General features: G+C 40.3%; 1 pseudogene; it reads left to right on the top strand.

Annotated features, from left to right (window-relative positions):
- Nucleotides 1-2,889: 2,889 nt before the first annotated feature.
- LOC139530581 (heterogeneous nuclear ribonucleoprotein R-like) lies at nt 2,890-14,088 on the top strand (annotated as a pseudogene).
- The last annotated feature ends 1,843 nt before the right edge of the window (nt 14,089-15,931 follow it).

Raw genomic sequence — 15,931 nt, 5'->3', positions numbered from 1 at the left:
CATGTAGTTCTACAACTAGAGATGAGGTGTTAATTAAGTTTGAACACAACAGAAGCATTTGGAGCAGCATCCAGATTGTACATTTTTCAAGGAGACCGAGTAATTTTGCGTATGACATTTAGCACAACAATCAAAAGGGTCTGAAATTGCAATACTGAAGCAACTAACGCTCGCTAGCAACACTAGCAGTAATACTAGTTAGCAAGACAGCTATATAAGTTAAAAATGGTGTAAAAAGCAATCAAGTAGCATATAAGTACTATTTTAAAATTTATTTTTTTACAACTTATGTCTGATAGCAAAGGACCGGTATTTTAAGCGAATTGTCAATTTAATTCTCAGTTGCGGGGTGGGTCGGTCGCCTTAGAATTTGTATACAATACGAACCAAAACATGACTCGAGACACCCGCGTCCCACTCCCAGATATAACATAAACATGCGTCATGCAGTCCAGCGATTAATAGACGTGTCGCTCACATGCAACATATATTGCGAACGACTAGGAGCTAGCTACTTCCCTAACTTTTAAACTAACTGGCTGGGACGTTATAATAGCATTTCATACATTAAAATGCGTTTCAGTATAGCTCGTGAAAAAGTAGCCCAACCTGGACTCGTGTAGACTAAACAAAGTAAATACGGGACGCTCCAATTGTTATATTTCGTGTGGTATGTTAATTTGTGGAGGTCCCATAATCCACTTCGCATGTTACGAATTACGATTCGTATGATGCTTTCGTATATAGTGTATGCGGACACTCCTTCAATTGACTGGATTCGGCTATTTCAGCCACACCCGTTGCTGACAGGTGTATAAAATCGAGCACACAGCCATGCAATCTCCGTATACAAACACTGGCAGAATGTCCTTACTGAAGAACTCAGTGACTTTCAAAATGGTACGGTCATAGGATGCCTCCTTTCCAACAAGTCAGTTCGTTAAATTTCTGCCCTGGTAAACTGGAAGTGCTGTTATTGTGAAGTGGAAACTCCATGGTTCAGGCTAGGCCCCGTATTTCCAGTGAAAGGACATTCCAGACGATTCTGTGCTTCCAACTTTGTGGCAACAGTTTAAGGTCCTTTGCTGTTTCAGCATGACAGTGCACAAAGCGAGGTCCATACTGAAATGTTTTGTCGAGATCGGTGTGGAAGAACTTGACTGGCCTGCACAGAGCCCTGACCTCAACCCCATCGAACACCTTTGGGATGAATTGCAACGCTGACTGCGAGCTAAAACACCCAACATCAGTGCTCGATCTCACTAATGCTGTTGTGGCTGAATGGAAGCAAGAACCCGCAGAAACTGTTCCAACATCTAATGGAACGCTTTCCCAAAAGAGTGGAGGCTGTTATAACAGCAAAGGGGGGACAAACTCCATATTAATACCCATGAGATGTTCGACGAGCAGGTGTTTGGTCATGTTATAATTGTTTTATTTGTTGTGGCTAACATTAGCTAGGTGGGTAATGTTAAAGGGGTACTTAAGGATTTTGGCAATAATGCCCTTTATCTACTTTCCCAGAGTCAGATTAATTTGTGGATACCATTTTTATGTTTGCGTGCAGTTTGAAGGAAGTTGCTAACTAGATACTCCAAGACATTTAGTCATATTGGCTCACAAAACTACCCCTAACTTCCTGCATACTGGACACACACCACCTTTCCATTCAGGTTTATTTAAAAAATCAATAATAGCTGTGACAGAAACAGGAAGTTCCGGTGTAATTTTATAAACGCGAACAGATAATTTGTTCGTTTGACATGGTGGTGGGATCTTTTTTTGTCAGTAAAAATAATTCTGCTGGAAATCGCGGTGGAAACGCCTTCATGTTCAAATATAGATATAATAACCATCATATCAAAGTGAATTTGGAGTCACGCAATGACGTGTGGTGTAGTCATTCCACCACGACTCTGAAAACCATGCAGTATATTAGGCTTCAGATGAAATAAATTATGAGCTTCACACAGTGGTGAAAGTGCACGGTAATGAGGTTGATGCTGGTTTCCAATAAATATTGAGGGTCTTATTCTGGTAACATGATGATCAATGCTTGACTGTCGTTTGACAAATAAAAATATTCTAGCTCTTATCCATAACAATCTCATTACGTTGACTAGACAACCCGCACAGCCTACTCGCACTATAACTGCAAGCTGTTAGCTAGAGCGCAGGTGCCAAGACCAGAGTAGGCACATTTGCTATTTAACTCAACAGTTTTTGAGACAACTATCTTTAGAGTTAACAATGCAATGGAAACACATTTAACTTTAGATTTGTATTCGATGCATGAAAACTTAAGCTAAAAAGTATATTTTGTGTGCACTACTTCATCACGCGCTGATTTTTATCCACAACAAGTCCATTTGGTGGAAACATACCACTGGTGGAAAAATGCACATATTTTTTAAATGTAGATTTTAGAATATTCACATGAATATCTGTCATCAATTGTATGGAAACCTAGCAACTGGCACTTAACTCCTGCTTTGTTGGCAGTGTAGATAGCTAATTTACCAAGTTCAACTTCCTATTTTTCCCATTTCAAATATGCATCCACTGAATTTCTGTCGACTTAGGTCTGATCATTCTTTCTCTGCTGGAGGTTTATTCGGCTATTGTACGACGGTAACATTAGCTAGGTCTGGTGGCAATGGCAAATAATTGTTAGTAAGGCCTACTTTATTGCAGAACAGTTGCATTTAACCCTTTATCTAACATGTTCATATCCATAATTGGGCAGAAAATACTATTAGACTGTATAGTATTATGTCTTGCATATTGTTTGTGAATTAATGTGCAGCATGTATACTCCTTCATGTGGTTTCTAGTCACAGCCATGATGCACTGATATCTCTTGATTCCCATCATTTGTCCCTTAGGAGAATGGCAGCTAAGGTGAATGGCAGTTCAGCTCTGGTTAAAGAGGACGAGGAGCCCATGGATATAACTGTAACACACACAGAGCTCTACCAGACCCTCATAAATGCAGGCCTTCCACAGAAAGTGGCGGAGAGCCTTAATAAGATATTTCAGACTGGTAAATGCAAGGGGGGTTGTTCACAGTACTACTTGATGGCATTTCATGATATTTCAAAGACCTCATAATGTATATTTCTGCAAGCTCGAGAACACTGTATCAACCGAAGGATTCCACCTTGGTCAGTGGTCATATGATTTAAGTCACTTTGAGTAAAGGGGTCAGTATGTGCATAGCTGTGGAATGGTGACATGCAGAGCCCTCTTCGCTGAGCGACATCATGTTTCAGTGGCTCTCTAGGAATATATGACTCTTATCAAATGTGACCCTATAAGTAGAATTTCTCTCTGTCTGTGTGTATAAAAGTAAATTATTAGGTGGGTTTTTACATTTGTCCTATTTCACACATGTACAAGTGTGTGTTGTATGTGTGAATTAGGCTTTTGTTTTTTGCATATCCCACACCCTGAGACACCTGGCTGTGACCCCACTCTCCACGGGTATCAGCCATTATTAATGGAGACTCTGGAGCAATTAGGATGCCTTGCTCAAGGGCACATCGGCAGTTTTTTCACCGTCTCGGAGATTTGAACCAACGACCTATCGGTTACTGGCCCAGCGCTAGGCTACCTGCCACCCAGTGTGTGTGTGTGTGTTGTCTGTGCATTCCAGGACTGGTGGCTTACACTGACCTGGACGAGAGAGCCATTGACGCCCTCAGGGAGTTCAATGAGGAGGGAGCCCTGTCAGTGTTACTGCAGTTCAAGGAGAGTGACCTGTCACATGTGCAGGTGAGCGGTCTTGTCCACACTGTCCCTCAAAAGCAGTTACACAAAGAAGCTAAAAAAAAAGAATTGTGATTTACACTTAAAATCTATTGGTGCTCTCTCAGAACAAAAGTGCGTTTCTCTGTGGCGTGATGAAGACATACAGACAGCGAGAAAAGCAAGGAAGTAAAGTTCAAGAATCCACAAAGGGACCTGATGAGACTAAGATAAAGGTGAACAAATTGTTTCTTATTTTTTCCGTTAAGCGCAGTACGTTTGTTTTAACAGTGATGGAAATATGTCATGTAGGTCTCTGAATGAATGAATGTATGTGTTGTTGATGCTGTCTAGGCTCTTCTGGAAAGAACAGGTTACACTTTGGATGTCACCACAGGACAGAGGAAGTATGGGGGGCCTCCACCTGACGAGGTGTACTCAAGGGCCCAGCCTGGAATCGGAACAGAGGCAAGAAGCACAACCTTTACTGGTTGTGAAAGACATAGCCATCTCATGTATTGGCTGTTAGGGAGATGTCCTCTCAATTATTGGCTGTAAAAAAAATCTTTGTAACCTAATGGAAATGAATGCTGGTGAAAGACTGTTAAACATCTAATATGCCTTTTCACAAACAAACCTCTTAGATTTCTAGGGAGCACCATCTTATCCAAGTCAAATACAATCAAAGTTACACAGTATGTCTATAATTTGACATTTTTATCTTATCAATGCAGGTATTTGTCGGCAAGATCCCCAGGGACCTGTATGAGGATGAGCTGGTCCCTCTGTTTGAGAAAGCCGGGCCCATTTGGGACCTGCGTCTGATGATGGACCCCCTTCTCTCGGGTCAGAACAGAGGATATGCCTTCATCACCTTCTGCAATAAAGATGTTGCCCTAGAGGCCGTCAAGCTTGTAAGATTTCCCCTTTTAATCACCAGACATAAAGAGCACGACTTGGCAATTAACAGTATTTGCTTTGCTATCCTTGCACCTTGTAGACAGGTGGATCACTTTGTCTCATCATACCAGAGTTATCTGGAAAGTGTAAATGTGCATGACTTACCTGTGTGGTTTGAGAACACTTTTTGTTGATCTTTTTGTTTTAGTGTGATAATTATGAAATCCGGTCAGGTAAATACCTGGGTGTCTGCATCTCTGTCGCAAACAACCGTCTGTTTGTTGGGTCAATTCCAAAGAACAAGACAAGAGAAAGCATATTGGAAGATTTCAGCAAAGTCACAGGTTAGAGAAAGATTAGTACCATTTTTCTATCTTTTTTTGTTCCCCTTAAATCTAAATAATGATTTATATTTGGAATATCGGCTGGCAAGTCAAAGGAAATTGCCTTCAGTAAGTAATCACACCTCTTTACTTTTTCCACATTTTTGTTGTCTTACAGCTGAATTTAAAATGGATTAAATTGAGATTTTAGTCACTGGCCTACACACATTACCCCATAATGATAAATTTTTACACATTAATTAAAAATGAAAAACTGAAATGGCTTGAGTCAATAAGTATTGAACCCCAGTTTTACAGCAAGCCTAATTAAGTTCAGGAGAAAAATATGTACTTAACAAGTCACATAAGTTGCATGGACTCACTCTATGTGCAATAATAGTGTTTCACATGATTTTTGAATGACTTCCTCATCTCTGTACCCCACACATACAATTATCTGTAAGGTCCCTCAGTCAATCAGTGAATTTCATACAAAGATTCAACGACAAAGACCAGGGAGGTTTTCCAATGCCTCGCCAAGTAGGGATCCTTTTAGTAGATGGGTAAAAAATAAAAAAGCAGACATTGAATATCCCTTTGAGCATGGTGAAGTTATTCATTACACTTTGGATGGTGTATCAATACACCCAGTCACTACAAAGATACAGGCGTCCTCCCTAACTCAGATGCTGGAGAGTAAGGAAACCGCTCAGGGATTTCACCATGAGGCCAATGGTGACTTTAAAACAGTTGCAGAGTTTAATGGCTGTGATAGACAACGGATGGTTCAACAACATTGTAGTTACTCCACAATCCTAACCTAATTGGCATAGTGAAAAGGAATCCTGTACAGAATACAAATATTCCAAAACATGCATCCTGTTTGCAACAAGGCACTAAAGTAATACTGAAAAAAGTGGTATGTTTGCAGCAAATGCAACACATTACTGAGTACCACTCTCCACATTTTCAAGCATAGTGGTGGCTGCATCATGTAATGGGTATACTTGTAATCGGTTTCAGGATTAAAAACAAAACAGAATGGAGCTAAGCACAGGCAAAATCCTAGAGGAAAACCAGGTTCAATCTACTTTCCACCAGACACTGGGAGATTAATTCACCTTTCAGCAGGACAATAACCTAAAACATCCAATCTACACTGGACTTGCTTACCAAGACAGTGAAGGTTCCTGAGTGGCCGAGTTACAACCAATTTGACAGAGCTTAAAGAATTTTTAAAATAATAATGTGCAAATATTGCACAATCCAGGTGTACAAAGCTCTTAGAGACTTACCCGGAAAACTCACAGCTGTAATCGCTGCCAAAGGGGCTTCTATAAAGTATTGACTAAGGGGTGTGAATACTTATGTCAATGAGATATTTCTGTATTTCATTTTCAATACATTTTCATTATGGGGTATTGTGTGTAGATGGATGAGAAAAAAATCTATAATCCATTTGGAATTCAGGCTGTAACACAACAAAATGTGGAGTAAGTCAAGTGGTATGAATACTTTACTGTATATGGAGATTTTCAACAAGTTATTAAGCTATCTGAGAAGATCAGTGATTCGGTCCTACATATTTTATTCATGCTTTATTACCTGGATACCCCACCTGGACATAAAGACCTGCCATTCTTTCTCTGTGTTTTATATTGTAATAATGCACAATTATAATTAGGTGGGTGCTTACCCTTGATCAATTCGGGTTAAGTACCTTGCTCAAGGGCACATCGGCACATGCTTTATTTAGCTTGGGGATTCGAACCAGCAACCTTTTGGTTACTGTCTCAACGCTCTTAATTAACTGCTAGGCTATCTGCCGCCGTATTGTACCGTTTGGTATAGCCCTGTGTGATCTGATATTCATCCTAAATGATTTCATTAATCATGAAACTTACCGGAGACACACTTGACCACCACCCAGTGACGACATATCCTAGTCAAACATATTTTACGATCAGTGTAATGGAAGCTTTTCTATGAATTTTTTGACCGTGCACTTCTGTTTGCTTCCACCAGAGGGCCTCATGGAGGTGATACTCTACCACCAGCCAGATGACAAAAATAAAAATCGTGGCTTCTGTTTCTTGGAATACGAGGAACACAAGTCTGCAGCCCAGGCCCGTCGCCGCCTCATGAGCGGCAAGGTGAAGGTGTGGGGAACCCTGTTACTGTTGAGTGGGCAGACCCAGTAGACGAACCGGATCCAGAGATTATGGCAAAGGTGAGATCTTAAAGACCTGCACCTCTGGGGTCTAGTGTCTGAACACAGCTAAGCGATGATAAATCACAGATACTAGGGTGTAGAGATATCTTTGCAGATATCTTTCATTTAGAAATAAAATGGCCGTCCTATGTCAGAGAACCACTTCTAAAGGCTCTCTTTTGGTCTTGCACCAGGTAAAAGTGCTGTTTGTGAGGAACCTGGCCACACCAGTCACAGAGGAACTCCTGGAGAAAACTTTCTCCCAGTTTGGGAAGTTGGAACGGGTCAAGAAGCTGAAAGATTATGCCTTTGTGCACTTTGAGGACAGAGATGCTGCCATGAAGGTGAGTACAGGCGTCTTCTACGCCTCCTTTGAGTATGTATGCTGTGTGTTTGCCTTGTGCTTATGGAGAATCTCTGGGAAATTCACTTGGGGAAACCCGCCACCGTTTAGGCAATGCAAGAAATGAACGGCAAAGAATTGGAAGGCGAGGAGATAGAGATTGTTCTGGCAAAGCCTCCGGACAAGAAGAGGAAAGAGCGGCAGGCCCAGAGACAGCCAACCAGGACCACAGGGTGAGTAGTGTTCGAACACATCTAGCGACACCCAGTCTGCTTGGAGTGGCTGGTGTGACCGTCTTATGACCTGTTTTTGTGTTCTACAGTGCCTTCAGAAAGTATTCACACTTGTTCCACTTTTTGTTGTGTTACAGCCTGAATTCAATTTTCTCACCCATCTACACACAATACCCCATAATTAAAGAGTGAAAACATGTTTTTACAGAAATACCCCTGAGTCAATACTTTGTAAAAGCACCTTTGGCAGAGATTACAGCTGTGAGTCTTTCTTTCTGGGTAAGTCCCTAAAGCCCTGTTCACACTGCAGGCCTTAACTTCTCTAGGGTAGGGGGCAGCATTTGGAATTTTGGATGAAATGCATGCCCAAATTAAACTGCCTGCTTCTCGGGCCCAGAAGATATGATATGCATATAACTGGTAGATTTGGATAGAAAACACTCTAAAGTTTCCAAAACTGTTAAAATAGTGTCTGTGAGTATAACAGAACTGATTTGGCAGGCGAAAACCTGAGAAAAATCCATTCAGGAAGTAGTTTTTTTTTTTTTTTGTAGTTTTCTATTCAATGCCATTACAGTATCCATTGACTTAGGACTCAAATGGCAGTTTCTATGCCTTCCACTAGATGTCAACAGTCTTTAGAAATTGTTTCAGGCTTGTATTCTGAATAATGAGGAACTAAGAGCAGTCTGAATGAGTGGACCCTAAAGTGTCACAGAGCTTTTTCATGTGCGAGACTGAGAGAGTGCGTTTCTTGTTTACCTTTTAAATTGACGACGTTATTGTCCGGTTGAAATATTATCGATTATTTAGGCTAAAAACAACCTGAGGATTGAATATAAACATCGTTTGACATGTTTCTATGAACTTTACGGATACAATTTGGATTTTTTTGTCTTCCTGTTTTGACGGCGTTTGAGCCTGTGGATTACTGAAGAAAACGCGCGAACAAAACTGAGGTTTTTGGATATAAAGAGACTTTATCGAACAAAAGGAACATTTATTGAGTAAATGAATGTCTGCTGAGTGCAACCATATGAAGATCATCAAAGGTAAGGGATTCATTTGATCTCTATTTCTGACTTGTGTAACTGTTCTACTTGGCTGGTTACTGTTTGTAATGATTTGTCTAGTGGGCTATGTTCTCAAATAATCCTAAGGTATGCTTTCGCCGTAAAGCATTTTTTAAATCTGACACCGTGGTTGGATTCACAAGAAGTTAATCAATAAACCTATGTAAAATATGTTTTGTTTTCTGAATTTTTATAATGAGTTTCTGTATTTTGAATTTGGCGCCCAGCAGTTTCACTGGCTGTTGAAGAGGTGGGACGCTAACGTCTCACGTACCCAAGAGAGGTTAATGCTCAAATCCGTCTTGTTTTTCAAATCCATTTTGGATTACTGACTGTCCAAACAGCAAATGACCAAATCGGATTTGTGTGTGTTCAGACACCAGTCATTTGCTGACCAGGCTACGCTAGATTTCATAGTAATGACGGGTGTATGTGCAGTGGTGTAGGCTTATTGGTGGTGGTGCTTGTGCTTCCTATCACTCAGAAGTTATGTAGCAAGCTAAGGTGACAACAATGCCTTCCGTGAATGTTTCCCAGTTGCTTTGAATGTTCAAAATCATAGGTTAAGAACACTTTTAAAGCTTCAAAGGATAACATGATCCAACTTGATCCAAGCAAGTCCTTTTTGGCTAGCCACAGCATTCAACTAGATAGCTAGGTAGCTGTTTAGTTTTCTATTGCATGCACTAATCTGTTTGTAAACAATTAACAAGCTAGTTAGCTACCTCATGTTCATATCAAACTGTCAACAGAGTAGCTAGCAAGCAAAAATATATGCCAAATAACAGTCTAAAAGCCACTTGGGGGCAAATAAATCAGATTTGACCGTTGAGACAGAAGTCACATGGCCAGGAATCAGATTTGTATCTGACTTCAAACCATTTATGAAACTGTAACTTAGCCACTATGGAACATTCACTGTCAGTGTAGATTTGGCCTTGTGTTTGAGATTATTGTCCTGCTGAAAGGTGAATTAATCTCCCAGTGTCTGGTGGAAAGCAGACTGAACCAAGTTTTCCTCTAGGATTTTGCCTGTGCTTAGCTCCATTCAATTTCTTTTTTATCCTGGAAAAACTCACCAGTCCTTAACGATTACAAGCACACCCATATGACATAATGCATCCACCACTATGCTTGAAAGTATGGAGATTGGTACTCAGTAATGTATTGTATTAAGTTTGCCCAATCATAATGCTTTGCATTGAGGACAAAAAGTGAATTGACCCATTTTTTGCAGTATTACTTTAGTGCCTTGTTGCAAACAGGATGCATGTTTTGGAATATTTGTATTCTGTACAAGCTTCCTTCTTTCCACTCTGTCAATTAGGTTAGTATTGTGGAGTAACTACAATGTTGTTGATCCATCCTCAGGTTTCTCCTATCACAGCCATTAAACTCTGCAACTGTTGTAACGTCACCACTGGCCTCATGGTGAAATCCCTGAGCGGTTTCCTTACTATTCAGCAACTGAGTTAGGAAGGACACCTGTATCTTTGTGGTGACTGGGTGTATTGATACACCATCCAAATTGTAATGAATAACTTCACCATGCTCAAAAGGGTATTCAATGTCTGCTTTTGAATTTTTACCCATCTACCAATAGGATCCCTTCTTTGCGAGGCATTGGAAAACCTCCCTGGGATTTGTGGTTGAATCTTTGTATGAAATTCACTGATTGACTGAGGGACCTATCAGATAATTGTATGTGTGGGGTACAGAGATGAGGTAGTCATTCAAAAATCATGTTAAACACTATTATTGCACACAGTGTGAGTCCATTCCATGCAACTTATTATGTGACTTGTGAAGCAACATTTTACTCCTTAACTTATTTAGGCTTACAATAACAGGGGTTGAACACTTATTGACTCAAGACATTTCATTATTTATTCATTTTTAATAATTCCACTTTGACATTATGGGGTATTGTGTGTGTGGACCAGTGACAAAAATCTCAAATTAATCTATTTTAAATTCATGCTGTAACAACAAAATGTGGACAAAGTCAAGGGGTATGAATATTCTCTGAAATATTCACACTTGAGTGTATGAAACATTAGGAACATGCCACCAGAGTCTCTGGGTTCGCGCCCAGGCTCTGTCGCAGCCGGCCGCGACCGGGAGGTCCGTGGGGCGACGCACAATTGGCATAGCGTCGTCCGGGTTAGGGAGGGTTTGGCCGGTAGGGATATCCTTGTCTCATCGCGCTCCAGCGACTCCTGTGGCGGGCCGGGCGCAGTGCGCGCTAACCAAGGGGGCCAGGTGCACGGTGTTTCCTCTGACACATTGGTGCGGCTGGCTTCCAGGTTGGAGGCGCGCTGTGTTAAGAAGCAGTGCGGCTTGGTTGGGTTGTGCTTCGGAGGACGCATGGCTTTCGACCTTCGTCTCTCCCGAGCCCGTACGGGAGTTGTAGCGATGAGACAGCCTTGAGACAATTGAGACATGGATTGTGTATGTGTGCCATTCAGAGGGTGAATGGGCAAGGCAAAATATTTAAGAGCCTTTGAACGGGGCATGGTAGTAGGTGCGATGCGCACCAGTTTGAGTATGTCAAGAACTGCAACGCTGCTAGGGTTTTCACGCGCAACAGTTTCCCGTGTATATCAAGAATGGTCGACCACCCGAGCCAACTTGACACAACTGTGGGAAGCATTGGAGTCAACATGGGCCAGCATCCCTGTGAAATGCTTTCAACACCTTGTAGAGTCCATGCCCTGACAAATTGAGGCTGTTCTGAGGAGGAAAAGGGGGTGCTCAACTCTATATTAGGAAAGTTTTCCTAATGTTCCTGTCTGCACAAAAAAACCTGTAATGTTGCCTCTCTTGCTTTGTTGTCACAGGTATGATGATTACTACTACTACTATCCTGCTCCACGCATGCCACCTCCCATGCCAGGCAGGGGGAGAGGCGGGAGAGGTGGATATTCATACCCACCGGACTACTACGGTTATGAGGATTACTACGATGATTACTACAGTGGTGGTTACGACTACCATGACTACAGAGGTGGCTACGACGACCCTTACTACGGTGGTTACGATGACGTCTACGCGCCGAGAGGAAGGGGCAGGGTGAATCGAGGTGCCCCCCCTCCCAGAGGCCGAGGACCACCACCCCCTCGTGGCAGAGGTGGCTACGTCCAAAGAGGGGCTCCTATGGGCGTACCGAGGGGGAGCCGTGGGTGCCGGGGAGGCCTGCCCCAGCTGCAGAGGGGTCGCAGTATCAGAGGGGCCCGGGGGAACCGCGGGGGCAACGTGGGTGGGAAGAGGAAGGCTGACGGTTACAACCAACCGGACTCCAAGCGCCGGCAGACCAACAACCAGAACTGGGGCTCCCAACCCATTGCCCAGCAACCCCTGCAACAAGGTGGCGACTATTCTGGTAACTATGGTTACAATAATGACAACCAGGAGTTTTACCAAGATTCTTATGGGCAACAATGGAAGTAAATAAAAAATGAACTTTTGATTGCTTGTATGTTAGAGCTGGGCGATATGGACAAAAATCCATATCACGATAAATTGACCGAATTATCACGATAACTAAATTGAACGATATGTTTAACTTTAAAGGTCCAATGCAGCTGTTTTTATCTCAATATCAAATCATTTCTGGGTAACAATTAAGTACTATACTGTGATTGTTTTCAATTAAAATGGTAAAAAATAAACAAAAATAGCTTCTTAACAAAGCAATTTTCAAGCAAGAATTTTGCTAGGACTGTACGGGAGTGGCTGTTATTGGCAGAGAGATTTAAAACTTTTTATTGGGCTATTAACCAATTTACAGGCAGGCCAAAACATTTTACTTTTCAAACAGCTCTTACACTAAAATGGCATTATCATAATTTTCCCTGTATTATTCCAACTTCATAGTATGGAAATATATGTGAAACACAGCCAAATCGCGTTTTTAGACTGCACTGGGCCTTTAATGTGCACCACATATGTTTTGATATTACCCTTACAACTGCTTCTACTACTTTGAATGTTATACCTATCAATTTTCCCATATTAGCGGACTTATTTAATTTTAAACTATATAGGTTATATATCGTAATCAACTATAGCAGCAAAATGTCCACGATAAGTGGACGGTGTCGATAATTTTCAGTTTATCGTCCCAGCTCTACTGTGTGTATATATCAGCCTTCACATTCTAAGGCAATATTAACAAAAAATGCATGCTTAAATTGGCTTAACATGACCCTTTTTGAAATATAGATTGGTTTCACTACAGTACCAATATGGAGCAAAAGAGTACATAAGCTTGCTTAATTTGTTCTAATCCTTTTTTGCTTTTCTTGTGGCTACTTGACATTTTGGGGTTAAAAAGCAATACTATTATTTTTAAAAGTAAATTATAATTTAGATAGTTTTTAAGCTGGCATTTATAGGAAAAAGTGGACAATCATAAAAAAAATATATATATATTTGAGAAAGCATTTGCAATCATGAGAACCATTCAGTGACTGGCCACCAACCCCTTCCCAGACCCCCCTCCTTATTTGACATTTTCCTCCCAGATTTCTGATATGTATACATAGGACATTGCTTGTACAAGGCTTTAAAGTGAGAGCTGTTGCAGAGGTGGGTAAAAAAGGAAAATTGCACTTTTTCATGTACCGTAACGGTTGTGTTAAAGTTGTATGTTTAGCATTTGTAGAAGTAGATAAACTATGTTTTTCTAAATGTGTTACTACAACTTCAACTGTTTTCTCTCAAATTTCCCCTTTTAGATAATGGGTCTGGCAAAACCTTAATCGCCAAGACAATTTGTTCTTTGTTGTGTTTGTATTTATAAAAATGTTATTGTTACCTTTCAATAAAACTCAACCATACTACAATGAATTATCAGCTATTTCAAATTCAGTCGTGCAATATTTTGATCAGACCAATTTTTATCTCCATGTTTGGCCTTGAATGTGAGATAAAAAAAAAAAAAAAGAAAGACACAGAACAACTACATCTATTGAGATCAAAAGTAGTTATTTCACTGATGTTGTACTATTCTGTTTTGGGCATCTTTACACCAAAAAGTGTAAGTTGAGTGACCAACGCATTTACACCAAACACCTAGCAGTTGACGCTAATGTGCTCCTTCCTGGTCCCTCTATTACCTGGCAATATAAATAGTACAGCATCTTTTTCTTACTTTTTTATTGTTTTGATTTCTTATTTAGCTACTCTCCCATTTTATTACAACTTAAGTTTTATTTTGTGTTTTGTTTGTTTAAGTTTCTCCTTTTATTCCGAATTACCCCAGGTGAAGACGCGAGAACGGCAGCGGTTGAGTGAGTGTGGAACACATCTATTCTCTGCTGTGTTCTTCCCCAAAGAAGGGTGAGCCTGGTTTACCTCTTCACTGCTAAACTGGCGCTACCACTCTGCGGAGGGGCCTCAGCCCACATCACTTGTTTTGCTCAGTAAAATAATACACCATTTTGATTACAACAGCTAGTGTCTGATTTTAATTTATGTTAAAAATGACTAAATTCGTTTTCTAGTAACACCTCTAGTAAAAACAAATTCTGGTAACATGAATGGGAATTTCTGCTTAATACTTAGAGGCATACGTGTGAACAAAGATAATGCCGTGGTGTGTTTACTGAGTAAAACATGGGGAATAGCGCTTTACTCTTATAAGGACTTCAGTCACAAAGCTTCCCAAAACTAGCACTGCCTTATTAAACAGATATTAGACTACCTTGCCAGAGACCAAAGATGGGTACAGATGATGCATATTATACTAGGTGTCACCTGTTGTTTAAAGTCAAAAGTTCACTGCAATCCTGAATAAGAATTATAAGAGGGCAGACGAAAAAGACTAGGCTGCACTCAGGACAATCCTGTTTTATAGACCTATCATGGCCACATGTCCCAAATGCTCATGTCTAAATTTGGAAAACCAGTGATCCTCTGAAGATTGTGATAAATGTTTTTCTGCTCACCATTTTGAATCTTGAGGACTAATGCAATTGGAATATTATGTCTGCTGAACTTCTCATGGAAGGACCACACGATTGGCTAATCTGTTTGTACAGACTGATTGGATCCTGTTGCCTCATAATGGATCTTTGGAAGTACAGATGGACTTCATGATCACTGATCATTGTCTCTACTCTGGCACCCTATCTAGGGTGTATTCAGATATACATCCATTTCAAATTTGCCAAACCTAATTTGTTCAAGGGCACAGAAATTCTATGCCTTGGAGTTGAACCAACAACCCCTTCAGTCATTTGTTTATACCCTCAGACAGACTATTAGATGGACAGAATATAGCCGTTAGCTTGCTACTATTGTATTATAGGCAAAATACATTTTGTTTACAATAGGACTGCTTGTCAAGTGTTTATCATTTTACTGGAGGTTAGTGATATTTGATGTGTTAGTATTTTCGATACAATGCCATCTGGTGTGTTTTTTTCTCTTAGTACAGTTGATGGTCGACTTTTACTAGAGACAAATATGATAATACAATATTTTTTTTTCATTATTAATATTGCTTTGTACGAAAAGGAAATGTTTAATACAGTGCGGTCCTAAATATTGACACCCTTGATAAAGATGAGCAAAAATGACTGTATAAAATAATTCAAACACTACAATGAATGCAAAAAAATGGGGAAATTATATATATATTTTTTATACGAATACAATCATCCATACAGAATCCTTCTAGATCCTTGGTATCCTTCGTCATGGAAATAATATATTTTCCCACATTTTTTGAGTATAGTATTATACATTTTATATAGTATTTTTTGCTCATCTTTATCAAGACGCTAATTTGCTTGAAATCAATTGAAAACGTTGGTTAACAACATGTAAAGAAAATGTGTTTTATACTCAGTTTGCAATGAGATTTTGCAATTAGAACCAAATCACCACTGAACCAGAAGCTAAATACAATTGATTATTACCATGCTACAAATGATTCAACAACCAAACAGTGCCAAAGCACTACACCCAACTTTACAAATTCACGACCCAAACTGTTTTGAATCTCTAACCTGTGGTTAAAAACAGGAAAGGAATCAACAAAATAATCTGATTAATTTCAGATGACTTCCAGAAAGAGTGATGTAAGTACTTCC

This window comes from Salvelinus alpinus, chromosome 9 (assembly GCF_045679555.1).
Source record: "Salvelinus alpinus chromosome 9, SLU_Salpinus.1, whole genome shotgun sequence".
Taxonomy (NCBI): domain Eukaryota; kingdom Metazoa; phylum Chordata; class Actinopteri; order Salmoniformes; family Salmonidae; genus Salvelinus; species Salvelinus alpinus.
This window is presented reverse-complemented; position numbering and strand designations above follow the sequence as displayed.